General features: G+C 44.7%; 1 long non-coding RNA gene across 3 annotated transcripts; it reads left to right on the top strand.

Moving 5' to 3' along the window:
• Window positions 1-8,134: 8,134 nt before the first annotated feature.
• Window positions 8,135-15,398, top strand: LOC125536558. 3 transcript variants are annotated; one of them, XR_007295080.1, is made up of 6 exons: window positions 8,135-8,598; window positions 9,134-9,399; window positions 10,480-10,578; window positions 10,676-11,698; window positions 11,786-11,878; window positions 13,032-13,464. It is a non-coding gene; the product is annotated as an uncharacterized LOC125536558 (long non-coding RNA). The 3 variants fall into 3 exon arrangements; XR_007295079.1 differs by lacking the exon at window positions 13,032-13,464 and adding an exon at window positions 14,864-15,398 and having other exon boundaries at window positions 8,135-9,399; XR_007295078.1 differs by having other exon boundaries at window positions 8,135-9,399.
• The last annotated feature ends 7,145 nt before the right edge of the window (window positions 15,399-22,543 follow it).

The following is a 22,543-nucleotide window of genomic DNA, read 5'->3' as shown; positions in this document are numbered from 1 at the left end:
TTGTAATAGTAGCAGCGAAAAAGTAAATAAGCGAAGAACAATATATGGAAAGCTCGTAGGCAATGGATCGGTGATAGAGAATTATGCTGGATGCGATCGATCATGTAACAATCATAACCTAGGGTGACACAGAACTAGCTCCAGTTCATCAATATAATGTAGGCATGTATTCCGAATATAATCATACGTGCTTATGGAAAAGAATTTGCATGACATCTTTTGTCCTAACCTCCGGAAATTAAGGGATATTAAGGGCCTCCTTTTAATAGAGTACCGGACCAAAGCATTAACACATTGTGAATACATGAACTCCTCAAACTACGGTCATCACTTGTAATGGTCCCGATTATTGTCACTTCGGGATTGCCGGATCATAACACATAGTAGGTGACTATAGACTTGCAAGATAGGATCAAGAACTCTCATATATTGATGAAAACATAATAGGTTCAGATCTGAAATCATGGCACTCGGGCCCTAGTGACAAGCATTAAGCATAGCAAAGTCATAGCAACATCAATCTCAGAACACAGTGGATACTAGGGATCAAACCCTAACAAAACTAACTCGATTACATGATAAGTCTCATCCAACCCATCACCGTCCAGCAAGCCTACGATGGAATTACTCACATACGGCGGTGAGCATCATGAAATTGGTGATGGAAGAAGGTTGATGATGACGATGGCGATGGATTCCCCTCTCCAGAGCCCCGAACGGACTCCAGATCAGCCCTCTCGAGAGAGTTTAGGGCTTGGCGGCGGCTCCGTATCGTAAAACACGATGAATCATTCTCCCGCATTTTTTCCTCCCCAAAAGTGAATATATTGAGTCATGGTTGAGGTCGGTGGAGCGTCAGGGGGCCCATGAGGCAGGGGGCGCGCCCCCACCCTCGTGGATAGGTGGAGTCCCCCCTGACGTGGATCTTCCTTCCAGTATTTTTTATATATTCCAAAATAATTCTCCGTTGATTTTCAGGTCAAACCGAGAACTTTTATTTCTGCACAAAAATAACACCATGGCAATTCTGCTGAAAACAGCGTCGGTCTGGGTTAGTTCCATTCAAATCATGCAAGTTAGAGTCCAAAACAAGGGCAAAAGTGTTTGGAAAAGTAGATACGACGGAGACGTATCATCGGGCCTATAGAGCAGCATGCGTTGACGTCGGCGTTGCACTCTTGGGCGCGAACGCTTCCACGTCCTTCTCTCCGTCGGCCACCGATGCATGCATGCATGGGGGCGACGTGAGACTCCTGTCCCCACGTGCTGACATGCGCCCCACCACGTACATTCTTGAATTATCGTTCTTTCTTTTTCTTTGAGGGGTAATTTTTCGATATCAATAACTCCCCCCCCCCTAATCCACCGACGAGAGAGCGCCGTTGGGGGAGGAGTTGTGAGTGTCACCTTATATATTTTTTATTGCCATGTTACATAGTCCTGATTTGTGAAGGAAAAATTATGTTTATTAAATCCGCTAGATGTGCCACGATAAATTCAGTTTAATGCACATGGCAAGTTTCTTTTTTTAAGACAATGCCAACTTTTTTTACCATGGCAAATTCACTAGATGTCCCATGGAAAATTCAGTTTAATGCCCACGGCAAGTTTCTGTTTTCAAGACGATGTCAATTTTTTGAGCATGGCAATTTTTAAAGTGATTTTTCCATGGCAAAATCACTAGATGTCCCATGGAAAATTTAGTTTAATGCCCACGGCAAGTTTCTTTTTTCAAGACGATGTCAACATTTATTTTACCATGTCAATTTTGAAAGTGATTTTGCCATGGAAAATTCACTAGATGTCCCACGGAAAATTTAGTTTAATGCCCACGCAAGTTTCTTTTTTTAACACGATGTCAACTTTTTTTTACCATGGTAAATTTTAAAGTGATTTTGCCATGGCAAATTCACTAGATGTCCCATGACAAATTCAGTTTAATGCCCATGGCAAGTTTCTTTTTTCTAGACGATGTCAACTTTTTTTTTACCATGGCAAATTCACTAGATGTTCCACGACAAATTCAGTTTGATGCCCATGTCAAGATTCTTTCTTCAAGGCAATACCAAAAAGAATACATTTTTAACTAAGGCATCTCATTGTTGCATTCTTATTCATGTATGATTTTTTTGGTATTATATTAGGTGGGCAATTATTTGTGTACACTACATGGAGTAGGTTTTAGGCATTTTCCTGTTTTTTTCAATTTTTTGTCCATGGCAAATTTTGCTTTGTTCAAGACAAATGGCAATTTCTGGTTTATCACTGGCATTTTTTAGTTCTCAATTTTCTTCTTTTAATGGCAATTTTTTCATAACATTGCAAAATATGGCCTTTCTTTTTCACAGATCAAAAAATGTTTTTATTCGCAGTACAAACTGGGCCATATTGTGCTTTCTTCTTATTTTTTTTATTCACAAGGTCGACAGCTATGTTGGGTTGTTCACGTTGGTTGGGGAAAGGGTGATCGAACTGGGGTTCCTCTCATCCTGAACGAACTTGTTCGCCCCACCCCGGCACCGAACGAATCGTTCGATCTGGGGAGCCACCAGGCCTCTCCGGCCGTTATTGACGTCCTTGAATTTTTTTATCTTCAAAACATGTTACCTTTTTAAGAACATGGCAACTTTACTTTTGTAGCATGGTAAATTTACTTTTATTGTCATTGCATTATTACTTTATTTTTGCAATGTCAATTCTCAACTTTTTTTATTTTGGGCATGGCAAACTTTTGCATTTTATTGCCATGGCAAATTTACCTTTATCGCCATGGCAATTCTTACCTTTTATCGCTCATCACAAATTTACATTTATGGAGGATGGCAAGTTTACTTTTGTTCTATCTCGGCCAGATTAGTTTACATCCATGGCAAATTTTGACTTTTTTCGACCGTTCATGCAAATATTTGCTTCTGTAGACTATGGAACATTTGGTTTACAAAACATGGCATTTACTACTAACAATAGATGGTACACTTTTTTGTTTTGTGTTGCACATGATGGCTAATTTTCATCCACACTCTTCATGTATTATAGTAAAAATACCACTCTCATATGGCAAAGTTTTCAAAATTATTTTTGTTTTTTCACAATCTGATGGCAAATTCATGTTATACATAATGGGAATCTTATGTGCTATTTTCTATCTCATAATGTGTTTTTCGGACACTATTACTGTTATACATTATGGCAATTTGTGACCGGTTATTACTTCTTTTTCGCTTTTTTCTTCTGAAAGGCTGATATTTTGTTTGCGCTAGAACTTGTGCCTGTTTTCTGGCCCATATTGACGAGAAGGGCTGAAGGGGGACGTTGGGGCTGGCGGTCGTTTCCCATTGAACGAGAAATGTACTGCTAAAAAAATATCGTTCAGTCTAGTTCCACCTGAAAAAGTTTTTTTACGGGAGCCGGGAGCTAGCGGCGAAGAATCCATCACATACTATTGCTTTGAGATTCATGGCTACTGTTCACGTATAAGCAAGCCAATTTCTTTCACACTTCAATACGTGAGAATACAAACCTGCTGTGGATTCCTATGCATGCCCATGCAGTTTTGTCAGGAATCTACATATAGGTAGTAGTACACCGATTAAACATTCAAAAGTGTGCCTCCCAAGGAAAGACTAGTATTAAATTTGATAGTCAAAATTTTGAGGATTGATATATTTTAAACAATAAATTTAATTGGTGATATTTTTTAAGATTTGAATTCCTTGAGGCAAGACCTTTAAAAAAGATCAAAATTGAATACATTTCGACTAATTTTATTTCACAGATTCCAAATAACATATTTCACTCAACTAAAAAAAATATTTCACTTATCTTGAACAAAAAACTGATTTCACTCATTTTGAAAATATATATCTCACTCATTTCAATAAACGATTTCACTTATATGATTTACAAAAGATACATTTCACACATTTTTCAAAACACATTACACTCACTCAATTGAAATAATATATTTCACTCATTAAAAAAAACTGATTTCACATGCACTTGAAATGTTGACATAACTGATTTCTGAAATATGCATTTAAAATATTTCACTCATCTTCCCCAAATATATTTCTTTAGTTTCAATTAACATATTTCACTCAAAACTACATTTCACTCTTTATATAAAAAGAGATTTCACACAGTTGAAATTCTAATTGTACTCAGTTCTGGAAAAAAAAACATTGGTTTCAAGTAGTGGTATATGTCAAATATAACTGAAACTGAAATGAGTGAACGAGGCACCTTCACAAAAAACACACTGAAAAATATGTTTCACAAAAATTATGTTTCAATTTAAAAACTAATTTCACTTAGTAAAAAAATAATTCAAATAAAACTTATTTCACTCATTTTAAAATGGCTAATTTCACTTGTTTCATTTGGAAGACATGTTTCAATTATTTTAGGAGCTAATTTCACTCATTTCATAAGATTAATTTCACTCATTTCAAAAGACTAATTTCACTTGTTTCATTTGAAAAGACATGCTTCAATTATTTCCAGGAGCTGATTTCACTCATTTAGAAAAATTTCATGTTTCAAGAAGCTGATATATGTGAAATGTAACTGGAACTGAAATGACTAAACAAAGACTTCACAAAAGAAACTCATTTAAAAAACACACTGAAATAGATTGAGTAAAATAAGTTGATTGAAATGGTAAAATTTAAATGTGTTGAAAATGTATCCAAGATTGGTCTTGTTCTCATGGTCTTCATGCCAAATATAAAAATTACAAAAATAGAGTTCTGGTTAAAAAGAACATAAAAAGGAATGGGTTTTGATGGAGAGAGGAGAGAGAGTAAAGCCATGCATGTGAACAATAATTAGTCTCCACCACTGCCGCCTCCTCCTCCTCCAAGAAAGAAAGTTGGGGTTCGTGCCTCTCGCCAGCGCCCGCGCAGGTCCGCCTTGTCTCCGATGGACCTAGGGCTATGGAGGCGCGGTGGATCCTGGCAAGGGCCGGCGGATCCCTGAAGATGGAATAAACATCTTCCCGCCTAGCCCCCATTCCAGCGGTGTGTCTAGCATCGTTGGCGGGCGTGTGGAGGCATGTCTCCGGCAGATCTTTTTTGGTGGATTTGCTCAGATCTCGTCGTTGTTTGTCTATGTTCGTGTGTCTTCGGTTTGGATCCTTCCTATCTACGTTATTTTTCATCGGCGGCGTTCTGGGGTGCTGGTCCTATGGGGCCTTAGCACGATGACTTTCCGACTGTCTACTACAACAAGTTGTCCCGACTCCCGCGATGGAGGGGCGATGACGGCGGCGTGCCTTCGGCTCGCTTCAGTGCTTGTAGTCGTCGCTACGTGGTCTACGGATCTGGATGTAATTTTTATTTCTAATGTTCATTGTACTGTCATGATTGAAGATGAATAAATTGAAAGTTTCCCCGTAAAAAAATTGTACCTGAGTGGATGAGAGAAAGATGCCATCCCACGTGGTGGGTCCAGGAGAAGGGAAATACTAAATATGCAAATGGCTAAAAGGAATCAAATACAACAGCAGTATAAAGGTACTAGATATGGTGTCAGTTGCTCGATGGTGGCAAGGCCACCCGTAGCTCCCGGCTCCGGTAAAAATAACTTTGCGTAGTTCCGCCCAGACAGCGGTCGGTCCTTATCAAGGTTCTACTTTTTCTACTGAACTACTCCCTCCGTCTCAAAATAAATATCCATTTGACTAATGCACAAGGATTATTGTAGTTGGATCCCAAATGGCATTGGTGCACAACGAGGAAAAGGAAGTGTGCCTTTTTTTTCGAATACGCAAGTTGCGTATCATTCCATTGATAGGTTGTGAGAGAGTACAAGGGTGAGCGTCTTAGGCGTCGTACACATGGGATGGCGGGCCTAAGCGCTAGTTGAGCAGCGGGGGAGGGAGGATGCTCGGCCTCAAAAGTTACAGTTTATGTTATATGAATGATCCTATTGAGCCCTTTGGCGCCGGCTCTTGCCTAGAGTTTCGCCTCCTGTTGTATGTCCTCGATTAGCTTGTTGTAGGAGGGTGCAGCATTGTCGAAGAGAGCTGCGTCGCGATGCTTCCAAAGCGCCCAAGAGGTGAGGATGATGATGGAGTTCGTCCCTTTGCGGAGACAGGCTGGTACGCTGGCTGGCGTCGCCATCCACCAGTCGAAGAAACCGGTAGTGCCATCAGGAGGAAGGGCAGGTATGCGGCACCGTGCCATGATTTCGTGCCATATGATGCATGAGAAGACGCAACCGACGAGAAGGTGATGCAGTGTCTTGTTGTCCTGATGCACAACTTGCAAAGGGGGTCGTGAGGTAGATTGTGGCGCGCTCGCCGGTCGGCGGTCCAACATCTGTTAAGGGAGGCAAGCCAAAGGAATATCATCGCATTGGAAGGAGCCCAAGTCTTCCAGATGGGGCGCCAGAACGGCGCGGTGGTGGCACCAATGAATAGCGCCGGGTAGGCTGATCGCGCGGAGTAGTTCCCATCGGCCGTCCACTTCCAGCAGAGCTTGTCGGGTTCGCTGGAGAGCTGAACAGGTTGGAGCAGCCTCCAAAGCTCATCGTATTCAATGACCGCGCGATGGTGCAGAACGTCGTGGATGTCGGCGATCCAGCTTCTGTTGTTGAGAGCGTCGCTGACAAGGCGCTGGCTCCGGTGGCGCCTCGGGATGTGGGCAGATAGGGTAGGAGCAATCTTGGAGATGGATCGCCCATTGAGCCAGTGATCTTGCCAGAATTTGCAGGTGTTGCCGTTGCCGATGGTCCAGGTCGTGGAAGCACGGAAGAGCACGAAAGCCTTGTGGTCGGACGGAAGGTGGAGATGCTTCCAGGAGCGGTCAGGGCCGGTGCGCTGCAGCCACAGCCACCGGGTGTGGAGGGCGATGCCAGTACGGTGCAAATCGCGAATCCCCAGCCCACCAAGCGCAAGGGGACGACACACCTTTTTCCACGAGACGATGCAGCAGCCAGCATGGGCGTCCTTGTTGCCGTGCCATAGGAAGTCTCGAATGAGCCTGTTCACCTTCTTGAGGATTGCTGGGTGTAGCGCTAGCGCTAGCAGGATATGCACATGCGTGACAGTGAGGACGTGCTGGACTAGAGCAAGCCGCTGGCCACGGGACAGCAGAGAGGCTTTCCATGTGGCAAGCTTTATGGAGAACTTGTCGACGAGAGGAAGGGGGGCGGAGGCCGGCACTTTGCGAGTTGAGAGCGGTAGCCTGAGATATTTGATAGGAAATTCCGCCATCGGGCAAGAGAGGGAGGCACCAATGGTAGCGAGGTGGTCGTCGCCGCATCTGATGGGTGTGCATCGAGATCGCTATGAATCTAGTATATACGCTTCTTTAGCTCACGCATGCACCTTCCTTAACTCCAATTTTTCAACACATGCAAACTTGTGCTACTTCGTGTGGTAACCTCTCTAATACATTATACAACTATTGGTGAAAAATAGAGAAAAAAGAAGAAGAGACATGAGGTTCGAATATCCATTTTTAAATCCATGCTCATCTGCAGCCGGTCAAGAAAAAAAATCATAAAACAATGAAGTTCACATTCTCTCAGCGTGCAACCTGGAGTGTAGTTCTTGTGTGTTATACATACTAGAGAGAGGCTACTACATGAAGTAGCACCACTAAACCCTATTCTTACATTTCCTCAACAACAAAAAACCCTATTCCTACATATTAGTCTTATCAAAACTCCACGTACTGTGTGAGCGGGGATAACCAACTGGGGCAAAACGCTCGTATTTTTTGCCTTGTCCTGCGTGATTTAAAAACACATGCAAAGACCGTTCCAACTTGGAGAAGGCGGTTAGTTCCGGTTGATGACACGCACGATCGGTACGAGGGGAAAAAGGACGTCGGTCCCGCGATGCCGTGAGCCAGTGTTGAGTGACTCGGCAGATTTTGTGTGCGGCTGGTGTTTTTGCGCGGCTATTTGCGCTCTTCGTCAGAATCCATTCATTTTTTTTTACGACTGATCAGAATCCATTCATCACGGATTAATCTACTATGTCTATAAAAGCACGAGAGGACGGAGAACCAAAACATCTACACCGTTCAGAGCATCGAATCCTAGGCTCCAGATTGCTCCAATGTTTAGCAGCAAACCATGTTTTAGCCACGCTTAATTAATTACCCTCGCTGCCACGCGACCCACGCCGTCACCCACGCGCACACGTTCCTCACCCCACCCTTCTAGCTCCCGATCCCATCTCCCCACCGGCCTCAACTTGGCTATGGCGACGGGGATCAACAACTCCTCTCCTTTGCCTTCTCAATCGCCGCCCGCCACACGCCTCCCCGCGTCCCTCCTTCATTCCCGTCCTCGATTGGGCCGCCGCCGCCACCGCGCCATCAGGGACGCCGGGGGAGTGCAACCACCGCGCCGCCAGGGTACGCCGCGTGTACCGGCAATGCGTGAGTCGCCGCGGGTACCGCGCCGGTCGCTGCTTCTGACGATGCGGGAGCCGCCCCATCCGGCGAGGACGAGGGGCCCCGTCACCGCTGATCCTCAGGGCGCATGCTGCATCTGAAGCCTCCCTAATGATCTCGTCCATGGAGCACTGGAGTATTGTTGTTGCGCCACTCCTTTTGTTCATCGCCAAGAAGCAGGAGCAAGGCGGTGCGTCTCCCGTCCTGATGATCTCACATACACCGTAGAGTATTTTGTTTAGTTTTATACTGACATCACCACATGGCTATTGCTAATTTCCATGGGCCCCTTTCACGTGATTGGTGACGGAATTCCTTCTGTCATGTCCATTTACTCCCCATCTCATGGCTGGAGTTTGGTCCTAATTACAGGCCCGGCTTTGAATTAGTAATTAGGAGGCACTAACATGTTGGCTGAGAAGAAGGAAAAGAACTAGCATGCATATTTAGATCGATAACCCTGTCAATTTCTAAACTGAACCTCTCAGTTCCAGTGCATATAAAAGAATATCCATTGTTTTAGGTTTTCGTGCAACTTGCCCAAAGCCACCATATGCACACTTTTGCCAATGTCACAACTTTTAGTTTTAGATATATACATTATTCATATTATGCTTGTCAGAATATATAATTATGTTTACTGTTCCAATGATTTCAGCTACTGATGATGCCGGTTTAATTTGATCATGTGGCATGTAGCTAATTTGTTGTTTGCTGCAATACAGAGAGGAATTGTCCAACTGCCTTAATTCAAGTTCATTCTGAACAACACATAATTTTTCAATGTACAGAAAAAGATCCAAAAGCCCATTGTTATATAGAAAAAAACTGATTCAACTCATAGGGTTGTGCATGGCATTTATTAATTGTAGGGCCCCATTTTGCATTTCGCACTGGGGCCTTGAATTTCTAGAATGCCCATGCGTGTCGAAGAGGATGCACGGCGCTGCATCGATGGCCACCATGACGGGGCAAGCTGATGGCATCAAGCGTAAGTATCTATTATAGGCTCGTAACTTACGAGATTGCTCCCCTGCTTGTTCACATGATTGTTCCTCTGCTTGTTTCCTATAGAATCGCAGTGGTAACTTTTACTGTGCGGCGCACTTATCAGTGTTGTATCCAAATCCACTCCACTGAGTACTTGTGCTCTCCACTTTATAAGATTTTAGGTAAATTTTGGCGGTGGTCAGTGGTATGCCGGGAAGCTTTCAGTTTTAATCTTGTTGGCAATTCTTCGGGTAGACTTATTGGTTCTGAATCCAAAGTGCATCAGAGGAAACCAAGGCTAGCACCTAGCATAATCCCCACAAGAACTTGGGTTCATGCAGTAATATTTTCTGGACCCATGATGGGACTGAAGATTTTACTTTTATTTGATGATGAACTACACCTCTTCCAAAAACACTCAACCCAAATGGCACCCCTAGACTATCTCGTTTCTGTCATAGGTGATGATTGTATTCCATGTTATGGTGGGAAAATGGCACACATGTCTATTTCTGACCTTCATATATGAATGTCCTTTCTTCTTGCCACCATGGGTATGCATTATTATGACATGGTTAGCTTGGTGAAACGTGAGAAGAAAATAAATATTTGTGTACACAGGGTTGTAGTGTATACCTCTCATATGGATGCAGACACTTCTTTTGAAGAATAATGACCAAGTCAGAAAGAATGAACCCAACAAAATTAACACTTAAGGTTAAATGAAAAGTGTATATGTTGCAAATGTAAGTCAATGGGCTTCCACATCGGTTCATCATTTGAACCAACATCAACTGTTGGAACTCTGGCATATATTGCTCCTTAAGTTCTGCTTAATAACTAATATGGTCGCAACTCATAATCCATCTTTTTGTGCTTTAAACAGTCGCGCATACTCTGCCATCTGCCTCCGAACTTGATTCATTTTGCTCGACCGTAAAAGCTTTACTTGCTTTATGAATTTTGCATCCACTTTTTCTTGGCATGAGTAGTGCATAGTCTTCAGCCGATGCAACCATATAAATATTTTATGTTTTATTATTTGCTGAAGAACTACTAATTTTTCATTGGGTGGAGATAGATGATGTATGGATGTGGGGTCTTCCTTTACGTGATGTTGGATGGTACCTACCCTTTTGAGGATCCAGAAGATCACAAGAATTTCAAAATGAAAGTTCAGGTATGTTGTCAGCCGTTTAGCTTGGTAATTCCACAAGTTGTATACTAGCAAAGCAAGAAAACACTAAACTCAAATTCACAAACTGTCCGCTTTTCAGTTCTCATTTTCGGACTTCCACCTTATGAATCAGTTTACCAAGATGTGGATGGTCAGGAGATGCGAGCCCAACAAAGATTTTGCTCAAGGCTACAACTTGAACCTCAATCCTACATGAAAATTTAATTTGTGCCATGAAAAATTCAGTTAGCTTTACGATTCTATTTTCGGTATTCATTTCTATTAGAAGTTAAAATAAGAACTCAAGTATGTTCCTTACTGGAGTCAATTGCGTGATCATTAAGCGGGTCAAAACTGAACAGTGTATTGACCACCCATCCTGTATTAGACAAGGAAGCATATACACATCATTTATACATGGTTAGTGTGGAGCCAAAACCATCCAGACTGATCCAGCCAGTCCAGATTCCGAGTGGACCAAGTAGGCGTGCGAATGATATACATCAGACCATCTCCATTATATTCTGAGCGATCCGTTGAGTTTGCTGACTCTGACTATCCTCCATGTCCTACTCTGGTGATGCTCCAACGTTCTCCTAGAGGTCTGCGTCAACAGCCTTCAAGAGTTTTTATCATTCACATGAGTTCTATTGATTTGTCTTTATTAGAAAAAGGGAAATGGTGTACATCTAAGTTCATCTAAGTTAGCTTAGCAAAATAGCAAACTTGGTTGATTTTACATTCATAGGAAACAGGCGAGCTCATCACACCGTTGAGCTGTTGCAATTCTACATCCTAATACAAACATGGAATCTAGAGGTGGAAATACGATACATCACTCTTCTCTCCTCTCTCCTCTCGTGCAAGAGCCTCCAAATCAGTGGTTCAGGCTGTGGATTTGGGGCTATGGGCTATTGAAATCCGGCTAGGAGGGATCTAGGTGTATTTCAGCTTATGGGAAAGCTTGGCTGAGTTTCAACTATCTATTGCCGTGGTGGATGAGACTCAGTGGTCATGGGAGACTACTGGCATCTTCTGGGTGAGATCTGTTTATATATGCAGCATGCTTTGCATGAAGGAAGGTGATATCTACAGCAAGGTTGGCGTGGACCTAAAGTTTTGTGTAAGTTACTATTACGGTCACACATCATTCTTTTACCTTTTTTCTATGTCTTATGTTCACCCAATCGACGATGTCGTAATATGCAAGGGATCCAAAACTACGCACAACGCCGGATATTCAGTCCCTAGCAAAACTTCTTCACAGTTGGCCCTGGATGGACCATAGCATTTCATCATGCAGGTTGGTAATATTGGTTTCTATCTATTATATGTATTGTCATGATTTTTTTTGTTTTGTTTTTCTAATACATATTTTTTCCATATTGCATTTCCATATGCTTCCCCTGACCACTTTATCTTGACCCTTGGCATATCTGTTGCCTTGGTCAAGCTTAAGATGATTCAGGACCTTAGATATGCATTGAAACTTCAGAGGATCGCATTTTACCTAAACCAAGCATTGAAAGTACCTCATCTTGACGATGATACTTCTTTCTAGCATGGTCGATTACCAGCTTGTGTTCCAAAAAACACAGATAGATGAGTGACTCTGAAACCCACTAATGTATCTTATTTAGTTTTTGCAATGGTTAAGATAATGACAATGAATTTATCTAGAGGAACTTGTTTGGTTATTATGCTTTTAGCGGCACACGTGTTGGCATGAATATGGCGCTAACATTCTTTAGAGTCGGGTGGGAAAGCATGTGGGCAAGAGAGATGGTTTTGGGTTGGCCACAGTTGCCAGACGCAGGCGTGGTAGGGTTGGCCACAGTTGCCAGACGCAGGCGTGGTAGCGGTCCGGATGCCCGCAAAGTCCCCCACTTTGTGTCCAGTTTGCAGAAAAAAGTGCGTTAGGACCGCCAAGCGGACAGATATAAGACCGTTTTGGTTGGCAAAACACGTCCGGATCGCACAGTCAAGACGGTTGCGAGCTGTTTGAGGGTCCGTGTTGGAGATGTCCTAATTCTCACATATATTTGTAATATTAGTTAGAGACGTGCATTTGCACGTGCAAGCTTATTAGTAGGAAATAAAAAGAAGTATGCATCCACTACAGCCAAATTTGACGATGCATATGGTGTCGTGCTGGAAGAAAACCCAGGAAACGTTCGCCCTATAGAATTGCGTACTGCATTTAGTCTTAACTGTCCTCCAAAGAAAAGGAAGCCCGTCTCTTAATTGCGTACTGCACATGGGTTGTGATGATTTTGGTGTCATTATAATTTAGTAGTCCGGGTCATACATGGTAAGTAAATTAAGATGATCGAGCAACGTACGGGGAGGTGTGGTCAACTATTTTTTTAAGGGGCAGTGGGTGAGGTGTGTGTGGTCAAATATGACGTGTAATTGAGCAGAAACGCCCTAATGCCTGCGTTGCTGATGCTTTCCAGGGGCTGGATGGCCACCTCCAACCTCGCCTCTCTGCAGTAGCCCGCTCTGAACCTGCTGATCTCAGGGAGGAGCTGTGTGGAACTGCGGCCTGGTGAGCATGACGCGCGCTGCATGCGCTCCTCTAGGGTGGCTTTCTCGGCGAGGGCGGCGTACCAGGCTGCTGTGGCAATCCACGAGCTAGATGCGTTTTCACCCACCATCTGGCGCAGCTTTGCCCCGGGGAAGTGCAAGTTCTTCTTATGGTTGTGCCATCGTCGGCGCCTCCCGTGCGCCGCCCTGCTCCATCGAAGACATATCATCGACAGTGCTGCCTGCGCGTTTTGCGGTCAGGAGGAGACCCTGGTACATTTGCTGTTCGGGTGTAGGCATGCTTGCGCCGTTTGGGCCGTGATCACCCCGGGTGCCACGCCAGCTTCCTCTGTTGAAGGTCTATGCACAAGCTCCCCCACCCCCGTCCCCCCGTGCGCCGGCCCCTGCTTCCATCGAAGACATATCATCGACAAGTGCTGCCTGCGCGTTTGCGGTCAGGAGGAGAACCCTGTACATTTGCTGGTTTCGGGTGTAGGCATGCTTTGCGCCGTTTTGGGCCGTGATCACCCCGGGTGCCACGCCAGCTTCCTCTGTTGAAGGTCTATGCACAGCTCCCCCCCCCCCACCCCCCCCCGGTGAGTATTGCGATTCTCTGGAACATTTGGAAGAGCAGGAATGCCAGGGTCTTTCGTGGCCAAGACCTCCCTCCGCTTGAGGTTGTTCGCTGCATCGCTGCTGATGTCTCCCTTTGGAGATGGAGATGCTCCCGCACCATCTGCAAGATGATCCTTGAATCCTGGGTGCAGCGTTTTGCTGCCTTGCTGTAGATCTTCCCACTGCCTTTTGTTGCAGTTTGTACAGACCTCTCCCCCTCTCTCCTGTGTCTCCCTCTCCCTGTAAGTCCGGTCGGAACTGATGATATGGAAAATTCAGGTGGGCAGTCTTTCTCTGCCCCCCGGTGACGTTTCAAAAAAAAAATTCCATGTCATTGCAAAAATTAGATTAATTAAGATGAAGTTGATGTAGTACTGCAAAAGGTAAATAAGTTAATGTGATTGAGTGGTGTACTGTGGGAATAAAACCGGCTGGATGAAAAAGAATTGGTGGAGGGACGTGGTGGAAGAGGGGGAACCAATTGACGAAGAGATCTTCCTGACATGAAAAGGAAGCCTACTTATATTTTTAATTAATAGAGATAGCGATAATAGATGTGTAGGGTGACATAATTATTGTAGTTTGATAATGTTAGGCACCGATGTCTTAGATATGTAAATATTTTTAAGCAAAACTAAGCATTAATTATTTTTCTATTGTGTTACCAATTTCACTGGTTTTATATGAGCCGATGAGCTCTGAAGGATTCGTCATCGGCCATGCAGTCGCTGCTTCTGCATGGAACAAGTACCTAGTGCGATTTCGTTTCGTTTTGTACTTAGAAATTGTCAAAACCAATCTTTGCTTTGAGTAATCTGTATAGGGCAACTGTGATGCCTTCTCAGGAAGATTGCTTTGCCCTTTAATGTTTCTGTGCGATTCTGATGTTGGGAATCGTCAGAGGGAGATCCAATTCTTGTTGGGTTTTTGCCGCATGGATAGACTAGATAAATGAAAAGCAAAGCACTTCACTAACTCTTAGTAGTTCATTTTAATTGACACGCTTTCCACTTTAGTACCTTCTAGCTCACTTTGAAAGTTCAAACTCATTACTTTCTTGCAATGCTCATTTTTTGTGGATACTGTAGTGGCCATATTCTGTGATCATGGTATTAACTCTGCCAAGTTGGTTTTGTTAACATTGCAGCAACCAAGGAGCACATCGCGGGCAGCAGGATGGCTGGAACTGAACATTTTAATTTGTATATATACTACGGTGCCTTTCAAAGAAAGTCTAGGCATGTGCTCTCCAGAGCACTCAGTCCGCAGCAGGATGGCCTTTTTTTATATGGCTTAGCGGCTCCACTTAAAACGACTCTACCCTTATTAGGTGAACTTCAACGTGGATCGTCAAATCGATCGTAAATGTCTAAACCAAATGATCTGAACACTTTCCCTCGATAAGTTCCTCGCTTTCGCTCGATGAGTTTTCATATTAGAAATCCAATACGCACTGCACTGTGTGAGATATCCAACACGGTTAAGTTCAGATCCCGTATGAGGACGAGAAACCTCGCCGACGCAACTCATATAAGCCATCACAACCTCCAGATCTGACAACGAGGCTCAGAGGACGGCGCTGACTGCGATGAAGATGCCAGTGGCCTCGGAGGCCCGAGGCCACCGCTATGAGGTCACCATCCTGTTAGTTAGGATTAGTTCAAATTTAATTAAGCTTAATTTATATAAGTTTCATTCGTTTAGCTGCAAGAGGGTTGTCAATCCTCTTGAACGTTGATTTATCCTTGTCTCAAAGGTGCGTTGGAGTTGCCCTTGACCTTCCTTTTCGAGTAGTGCGAAGTTAGCTAGGGTCGCCTTCATCTTGTGAGTACATTGCTGAAAGCCACCACATTTGTGGCTAGGGTACTGCAAAACTACCGCTTTTGCCAAAAATCACAAAAAACCACCAACTCTGAGGCAAGTGAATAACAAATCACACCGATTCACAGATTAGCTCGCACAAATAGCAAAACTGACTGATGGGATCCACTTGTCGGTCCAACGTGGCATGTCTATGTGTACACTTTGTTGAGGTGGGGCGTGGGTCCCACATGTCGTCCACCCACCTCATTTTCCCTCTCTTCTTCTTCCCCATTCTCTTCTCCTTCCCCGTCCTCCTCAGGTGCGGCCATGGAGCTCCAGCGGAAGCGGCGGGCTGCGGTGGTGCATCTCAGGTGCGGCCATGGCTGCGGTGCTCCCGATGGGACACGGGCAGCCAACCCGGCCTTCTCCCGCTGGGTGAGCGCGTTGATGGGAGGCGGCTGGAGGAAAGGGAGGAGACGCCGTGAGGGCCCGACGATGGATCCCAGCGGCTATAGCCGGATCTCGGCCGCGGGCACCGGGACCACCCCGTGCGTGCGCGGGATCCAGACGACAGGAATAGATTGGGCAGCGTCGCGGCAGGACTGCCTCCGGCAGCTCGGGCTCCGGGCACGGCTCCCTGGGCACGTGCGCCGCCGGCATGGCTACCTCGACGGAAGGGACACTCGCCGGAGCTGGAGCGGCGCTGCTCGCCCGCTCGGGCTCCGGGCATGGCTCGCCGGGCTCATGCGCCGCCGGCATGGCTACCTCGACGGGAGGCGCGCTCGCCGGAGCTGAAGCGGCACTGCTCGCCGTTGACCTCGCATGCCTACCTCGCCGGGAACCAGGAGTCGGGGTTGTCACCATCAGGGCAGGGCCGGAGTCAACGGGGGAGAGAGGGAGGGGAAAAGAGATGTAAGAGGCGTGGGGCTGCCATGTGGGACCCTTGGCCACATCAGCGTATTGTCCATGTAGATATGCCAAGTGGACCCGACAGGTGGGCCAGCCTTGTAAGTTTTCGTTAGTCACTTGCCTCAGAGTTGATGATTTTTTTTATGATTTTTGGCAAAAGCGGTACTTTTGCAGTACCCTAGCCACAAATATGGTGGCTTTTAGCAATTTACTCTCATTTTGGAGTACAGATTAAGTTTATGATAAAAGCAAGAGCCGGCAGGTGGACCTAGGTGATCTTCAGAATTTGCTAAAGTCGTGTCGAATATTGTGTACAAGGTAGGTTATAGTTGGACTTGTAGTTGTATTGTGTTTAAATATGATAGGAAGTCGTGTCCTAGTAGGACACTTGTATCCTAGGCCTCTCATATATAGCGGGGCTAGACACACGATGTAACCTATGCCAACATAATAGCATAGGCGCGCAATGGGAAGCCGGCGGCGTGTGGGTGGCCGGTGTGCGGTATTGTGACGGTGTCACGGGCAGGAGCACCCGTAGTCAAGTCCCGGGGATGTAGCCATATCGGTGAACCTCGTTAACAAATCTTGGTGTCGTGCCTTGTGTGATTGCTTGGTCCTCGGATGATCAACGGTATGCCTCGAATTTATTCTAATAAGTGATATCATGAGCTAGGTTACGAGAAGGCTATAGATTCGTTGATCTGGAGAAAATATCGAGTTTGAGATGCAGCCGCTGTGGCGTGGTTTTGGGCGAGATTAGAAAAAAGCAATGGATCCCGGAGATTGATCGGGCGAGCGTTCGGCTGTCAGACACGTGCAAGCAGCAGGCAGGACGTGCGGCCATCGATCAACGTTTCGACAGGCGAGCGTACAACCGTGGCAGGCTGGCCGCGTGAGGCGTTGGAGCAGGATCGGATCAGACCGGAGGCGCATGCAGCCGTGTAGCATTGGGCTGCTCGGGTATACGCGTGTACGCGGACGCGGAGTCCGGCGACCGGCGGTGGAAGGCAGGAGGCGTACAAGCTGTGTATTGCGTACTGTTGGAGAACGTAGGAATTTCAAAATTTTCCTACGCACACGCAAGATTATGGTGATGTATTGTTGGGAATGTAGTAATTTTAAAAATTTTCAATGCACACACAAGATCATGATGATGCATAGCAACGAGAGGGAAGAGTGTTGTCTACGTATCCTCGTAGACCGACAGCGAAAGCGTTATGACAACGCGGTTGATGTAGTCGTACGTCTTCACGGCCCGACCAATCAAGCACCGAAACTACGGCACCTCCGAGTTTTAGCACACGTTCAGCTCGATGACGATCCCCGGACTCCGATCCAGCAAAGTGTCAGGGAAGAGTTCCGTCAGCACGACGGTGTGGTGACGATCTTGATGTTCTACCGTCGCAGGGCTTCGCCTAAGCACCGCTACAATATTATCGAGGAGTATGGTGGAGGGGGCCACCGCACACGGGTAAGAAAACGATCACGAGGATCAACTTGTGTGTTTAGAGGTGCCCCCCTGCCCCCGTATATAAAGGAGCAAGGGGCGAGGCCGGCCGGCCCTTGGGCGCGCCAAGGAGGAGGAGAGTCCTACTCCTACTAGGAGGGGCAAAGGAAGGAGGAGAGGGAGAAGGAAAGGGGGGCGCCACCCCCCCTCTCCTAGTCCAATTCGGATCAGAGGGGGAGGGGCGCGCGGCCCACCCTGGCCACCCCTCTCTCTCTCTCTACTAGGGCCCATAAGGCCCATTACTTCTCCCGGGGGGTTCCGGTAACCCTCCGGCACTCCGGTTTTCTCCGAAATCATCCGGAACACTTTCGGTGTCCGAATATAGCCGTCCAATATATCAATCTTTATGTCTCGACCATTTCGAGACTCCTCGTCATGTCCGTAATCACATCCGGGACTCCGAACAAACTTCGGTACATCAAAATATATAAACTCATAATGAAACTGTCATCATAACGTTAAGCGTACGGACCCTACGGGTTCGAGAACAATGTAGACATGACCGAGACATGTCTCCGGTCAATAACCAATACCAGAACCTGGATGCTCATATTGGCTCCCACATATTCTACGAAAATCTTTATCGATCAGACCGCATAACAACATACTTTGTTCCCTTTGTCATCGGTATGTTACTTGCCCGAGATTCGATCGTCGGTATCTCAATACCTAGTTCAATCTCGTTACCGGCAAGTCTCTTTACTCGTTTTGTAATACATCATCTCACAACTAACTCATTAGTTGCAATGCTTGCAAGGCTTACGTGATGTGCATTACCGAGAGGGCCCAGAGATACCTCTTCGACAATCGGAGTGACAAATCCTAATCTTGAAATACGCCAACACAACATGTACCTTTGGAGACACCTGTAGAGCTCCTTTATAATCACCCAGTTACGTTGTGACGTTTGGTAGCACACAAAGTGTTCCTCCGGCAAACGGGAGTTGCATAATCTCATAGTCATAGGAACATGTATAAGTCATGAAGAAAGCAATAGCAACATACTAAAACGATCGGGTGCTAAGCTAATGGAATGAGTTATGTCAATCACATCATTCTCCAAATGATGTGATCCCGTTAATCAAATGACAACACATGTCTATTGTTAGGAAACATAACCATCTTCGATTAACGAGCTAGTCAAGTAGAGGCATACTAGTGACGTTTAGTTTGTCTATGTATTCACACAAGTATTATGTTTCCGGTTAATACAATTCTAGCATGAATAATAAACATTTATCATGATATAAGGAAATAAAATAATAACTTTATTATTGCCTCTAGGGCATATTTCCTTCAGTCTCCCACTTGCATTAGAGTCAATAATCTAGATTACACAGTAATGATTCTAACACCCATGGAACTTTGGTGCTGATCATGTTTTGCTCGTGGAAGAGGCTTAGTCAACGGGTCTGCTACATTCAGATTTGTATGTATCTTGCAAATCTCTATGTCTCCCACCTGGACTAGATCCCGGATGGAATTGAAGCGTCTCTTGATGTGCTTGGTTCTCTTGTGAAATCTGGATTCCTTTGCCAAGGCAATTGCACCAGTATTGTCACAAAAGATTTTCATTGGTCCCGATGCACTAGGTATGACACCTAGATCGGATATGAACTCCTTCATCCAGACTCCTTCGTTTGCTGCTTCCGAAGCAGCTATGTACTTCGCTTCACATGTAGATCCCGCCATAACGCTTTGTTTAGAACTGCACCAACTGACAGCTCCACCGTTTAATGTAAACACGTATCCGGTTTGCGATTTAGAATCGTCCGGATCAGTGTCAAAGCTTGCATCAACGTAACCATTTACGATGAGCTCTTTGTCACCTCCATATATGAGAAACATATCCTTAGTCCTTTTCAGGTATTTCAGGATGTTCTTGACCGCTGTCCAGTGATCCACTCCTGGATTACTTTGGTACCTCCCTGCTAGACTTATAGCAAGACATACATTAGGTCTTGTACACAGCATTGCATACATGATAGAGCCTATGGCTGAAGCATAGGGAACATCTTTCATTTTCTCTCTATCTTCTGCAGTGGTCGGGCATTGAGTCTTACTCAATTTCACACCTTGTAACACAGGCAAGAATCCTTTTCTTTGCTTGATCCATTTTGAACTTCTTCAAAACTTTGTAAAGGTATGTGCTTTGTGAAAGTCTAATTAAGCGTCTTGATCTATTTCTATAGATCTTAATGCCCAATATGTAAGCAGCTTCACCGATGTCTTTCATTGAAGAACTCTTATTCAAGTATCCCTTTATGCTATCCAGAAATTCTATATCATTTCCTATTAGTAATATGTCATCTACATATAATATCAGAAATGCTACAGAGCTCCCACTCACTTTCTTGTAAATACAGGCTTCTCCAAAAGTCTGTACAAAACCAAATGCTTTGATCACATTATCAAAGCGTTTATTCCAACTCCGAGAGGCTTGCACCAGTCCATAAATGGATCGCTGGAGCTTGCACACTTTGTTAGCTCCCTTTGGATCGAAAAAACCTTCTGGTTGCATCATATACAACTCTTCTTCCAGAAATCCATTCAGGGATGCAGTTTTGACATCCATCTGCCAAATTTCATAATCATAAAATGCGGCAATTGCTAACATGATTCGGACAGAATTAAGCATCGCTACGGGTGAGAAGGTCTCATCGTAGTCAATCCCTTGAACTTGTCGAAAACCTTTTGCGACAAGTCGAGCTTTGTAGACAGTAACATTACCGTCAGCGTCAGTCTTCTTCTTGAAGATCCATTTATTCTCAATTGCTTGCCGATCTTTGGGCAAGTCAACCAAAGTCCACACTTTGTTCTCATACATGGATCCCATCTTAGATTTCATGGCTTCAAGCCATTTTGCGGAATCTGGGCTCACCATCGCTTCTCCATAGTTCGCAGGTTCATCATGATCTAGTAGCATGACTTCCAGAACGGGATTACCGTACCACTCTGGTGCGGATCTTACTCTGGTTGATCTACGAAGATCAGTAGCAACTTGATCTAACGTTTCATGATCATCATCATTAACTTCCTCAGTAGTTGGTGTAGGTGTCACAGAAACCGGTTTCTGTGATGTACTACTTTCTAATAAGGGAGCAGGTACAGTTACCTCATCAAGTTCTACTTTCATCCCACTCACTTCTTTCGAGAGAAACTCCTTCTCTAGAAAGTTTCCGAATTTAGCAACAAAAGTCTTGCCTTCGGATCTGTGATAGAAGGTGTATCCAATAGTTTCCTTTGGAAATCCTATGAAGACACATTTCTCCGATTTGGGTTCGAGCTTATCAGGTTGAAGCTTTTTCACATAAGCTTTGCAGCCCTAAACTTTAAGAAACGACAACTTTGGTTTCTTGCCAAACCATAGCTCATAAGGCGTTGTCTCAACGGATTTCGATGGTGCCCTATTTAACGTGAATGTGGCCGTCTCTAAAGCATAACCCCAAAACGATAGCGGTAAATCAGTAATAGACATCATAGATCGCATCATATCTAGTAAAGTATGATTACGACGTTCGGACACACCATTACGCTGTGGTGTTCCGGGTGGCGTGAGTTGCGAAACTATTCCGCATTGTTTCAAATGTACACCAAACTCGTAACTCAAATATTCTCCTCCATGATCAGATTGTAGAAACTTTATTTTCTTGTTACGATGATTTTCAACTTCACTCTGAAATTCTTTGAACTTTTCAAATGTTTCAGACTTATGTTTCATTAAGTAGATATACCCATATCTGCTTAAGTCATCTGTGAAGGTGAGAAAATAACGATATCCGCCACGAGCCTCAACATTCATTGGACCACATACATCTGTATGTATGATTTCCAACAAATCTGTTGCTCTCTCCATAGTACCGGAGAACGGTGTTTTTGTCATCTTGCCCATAAGGCACGCTTCGCAAGTACCAAGTGATTCATAATCAAGTGGTTCCAAAAGTCCATCAGTATGGAGTTTCTTCATGCGCTTTACACCAATATGACCCAAACGGCAGTGCCACAAATAAGTTGCACTATCATTATCAACTCTGCATCTTTTGGCTTCAACATTATGAATATGTGTGTCACTACTATCGAGATTTAATAAGAATAGACCACTCTTCAAGGGTGCATGACCATAAAAGATATTACTCATATAAATAGAAAAACCATTAATCTCTGATTTAAATGAATAACCGTCTCGCATCAAACAAGATCCAGATATAATGTTCATGCTCAACACTGGCACCAAATAACAATTATTTAGGTCTAATATTAATCCCGAAGGTAGATGTAGAGGTAGCGTGCCGACCGCGATCACATCGGCTTTGGAACCATTTCCCACGCGCATCGTCACCTCGTCCTTAGCCAATCTTCGCTTAATCCGTAGTCCCTATTTCGAGTTGCAAATATTAGCAACAGAACCAGTATCAAATACCCAGGTGCTACTGCGAGAATTAGTAAGGTACACATCAATAACATGTATATCACATATACCTTTGTTCACCTTGCCATCCTTCTTATCCGCCAAATACTTGGGGCAGTTCCGCTTCCAGTGACCAGTCTGCTTGCAGTAGAAGCACTCAGTTTCAGGCTTAGGTCCAGATTTGGGTTTCTTCTCCTGAG

Source organism: Triticum urartu, chromosome 2 (assembly GCF_003073215.2).
Source record: "Triticum urartu cultivar G1812 chromosome 2, Tu2.1, whole genome shotgun sequence".
Lineage (NCBI taxonomy): Eukaryota > Viridiplantae > Streptophyta > Magnoliopsida > Poales > Poaceae > Triticum > Triticum urartu.
This window is presented reverse-complemented; position numbering and strand designations above follow the sequence as displayed.